We start from the raw sequence: 3,046 nt of genomic DNA, 5'->3' as shown, positions 1-3,046 counted from the left end.
TATATATATGATAATTACAGGCTTCAATAAAATATTGAGTGACTAAATCTTGTATATTCTACTATATGTAAACACAACAAATTTGCTGCTGAAAATTCTCTTAAATGAGCATACATAATAAAAATAGTTACAGTCTAACCTTTATATTTATGAGCATGCTTTCTATTCATTCTCTTGCTTGTTATGGCAGATAGCATTTAATCTGCACTCTGCAGTAAATAACTAAGGCACTATAAAGTTTCATTACATGGGAGGCATTAATCCAGGCTTCTTGTATGAATGCTTCATACTGCTGTGCTGTGTTCTGAAAGTCTTCAAAATGTTACTGCTATACAGTAGACTAATACTGAGGAAATGCATTTACTATAGTGCTTGAAAATTGGTGGATGTATTCACAAGATGTGACTTAACTAACATTTAGTCATTCTAAAATGTGTATTTATTTGATTTTATTAGTTTGGTACCATTTCTCTTAAGATGTCTTTGTGTTTAGATTTGATTCTACTCATCAGCTTCATATTTGTTTCACTCCCATCCTCTCAGTTAACAGGAGTCTTATCTATAATTTTAAAAACACTTTGAGCATTGGTCATTTTTCTTTTTTGAGTCTAGTTAGGAATTTTCTTTATTCAACAAAACATCTTTTTCAAATTTTCCAAAGGCTCTCCCAAGATGATTCTGTCATTTAAACTTAGTAGATCTCTTGTCCTGATTTTCCTTTTAGGTGTAGACAGCTCTTCTACCACAAGCAGCGCTTCTCCAATGCCCAACAGTTATGATGCCTTAGAAGGAGGTGGTTATCCAGGTAACTTGTTTGATGTTCTTCCCCCCACCCCATACCATTTATTTTGTGCATTATTCTTATTTGACTAAAAATTTATGTCATTGATTTTTTTTAGTCATCCATACGCATTTTATTGCATTAATTAAAACTGATTATTGTTGTTGTTGTTGTTATGTACCATAAAGTCAGAAACAGGCCACAGCTGACACTCCAGCAGATTTTCAGAGGCAGTTAATCACACGGGAGGAAATTGCTTATCTTTCTCCCACATAGCAGTTGACAGATGCGAATTGGGTGCCTTTGGGTTGGCAGCACACCAGACTGTGATTATTTCTAATCAACCCCTTATTTTGTATTGCTTTTCCTTTCACCCAACTTTGCTGTTCATTAATTTTTTATTCTCTCTTTCCTCTCTTCCCATCCTTTTCACCCTCCAAGATTGGTGCTATTTGTGTGTAAACCTTTCCACTACTCATTATTATTTGTTCTAGATTCTAGGTGTCAGTTAATAACTTTCAAAAACATAATTCAACAGAAAAAAAATAGGAATTTTTGACAGTTTTTAAAGTTTTACCTACTCATTTAAAAAAAATATATATATATCTAGATGACAGTTTCATCTAAGTGTCAAAGTAGAGAAAAGAGTAGTTTGTGCTTTGTTTCTAGGTCCATTCCTGCTGATAGGATTTTTACATCAAAAGATTGCTTCAGCTACATATAATTTATAAAGTTTCTTTTCTCTTAGAAATACTAACTGAAATATTTGTGTTGAGAGGTGGATTTGTTTGTAAATACTACTGTAAATCATAGTGGGAATAATTTATAGATCAAGTTCAGCAAAATATTTGTTAATTGTTGAAGCTCAGTGATAAAGATATGTGTGGTTCATGAGTCTTTGAGTGTGTATGAAAATTTTCATAATAAAAATTAAACCGAGAAAAAAACCTAAATGCTGTACAAAAGGTTTCCTCAGGTTAAATGACTTCTAGAGAGCCTCAATTCTCAGGCATCAACTGCTTTGTCCTTTTTTAGATATACTTTCCTCATCAACCAGCAGTCCTGCTCCTGATCCGGCCCCTGAACCTGATCCTGCCCCAACTCTGGCTCCAGCTACTCCTCAGCCGACAAAAATGACTAAACCTTTTGGTTATGGTTATCCGACTCTTCAGCCTGGTTATCAGAATGCTGCAGCACCACTTAATTCTGGAGTACAGTCCAATAATCCAGTGTATTCTGGATATCAGCAGTATCCTCAAGTAGGTGTTTAGTCATGGAAAGACACTGCATTTCTGTGAGACTATTCTCCATTCTACCAAAGCCCTGGCAATTCATATGGATCATAGGTACAAATTCAGATGCCAGAGTCATAGATACTTAGAATTTTAAATCAAAGCTAAATTAATATTAATTTTTTTAAATTATTGAGTTACTGAGCTGATTTTCCTCTCAGAAATTTGGTGAAATGTAATAATACTTAATAGTAAGTATTTTGCTAGCCATCATGAAACACATTTTGAAAGTCAATCTTACCTTACTTTTTTGTGGTTTGGAGAAATTCATATATCTGCATCAAATATAATTTGTTTATGTGCTTTAGTGAGAAGAAAACTAGGTTCCAAAAAAGAATCTAGATCTGTAAAATGAGGGGGGAAAATACTTTTAAAAAATGTAAGTTGTCTTCAGTACGGGCATAGGACAGGATTCCACAAACTCTGAACCCTGTGCCAAATTTTTGTAAGTAGAAGTTTATGCTATGAAACGTAGCTACATCTTTCTTTTATTGTGTTTTCTGTGGTTTCTATGACACTGTAATGATAAAACTGTGTAGTTAGCTACAGAGATAGTATGGCTCTCAAAACTTTAAACTATTTACTCCCCAATCCTTTTACTGCCTAGATCAAAACCATGACTGACCCTTTGGATTTCCAGAGACTGTAAATTTCATAGGAAGAGATTGCCCCCCCCCCTTTTTTTTTTTTTTTTAGTGAAACCAGGATTTTATTTTTAGGAAGACAAAAATCTATGAATAAATTGAAATGAAGATTGCCGTGACTAGTTCAGTTTGCCTTGACTTATGCTGACCACCAGCAGGAAGCACAAGTGCTTCTGTGCCATCTGTAGTCCTGAATGTCCCTCAGCCCACACTCAGAATCACCAAACCGAGGAAAAGCCAGTGTCACCTGATTTTTGGTTCCGGTCAATGAGAGGCAGAGTGGTATCATCATACAAATGACTGCTCTGGCTTCGAGAAGCACTGTTTAG

The 3,046-nt window shown here is 34.8% G+C and overlaps 1 pseudogene; it reads left to right on the top strand.

Moving 5' to 3' along the window:
- LOC102848999 overlaps positions 1–3,046 on the top strand; it is an 84,196-nt pseudogene that overhangs the window by 51,898 nt on the left and 29,252 nt on the right.

The sequence above is a fragment of the Elephantulus edwardii genome, unplaced genomic scaffold (genome assembly GCF_000299155.1).
Source record: "Elephantulus edwardii isolate Elephantulus edwardi_28Jun2011 unplaced genomic scaffold, EleEdw1.0 scaffold00012, whole genome shotgun sequence".
NCBI lineage: Eukaryota > Metazoa > Chordata > Mammalia > Macroscelidea > Macroscelididae > Elephantulus > Elephantulus edwardii.
This window is presented reverse-complemented; position numbering and strand designations above follow the sequence as displayed.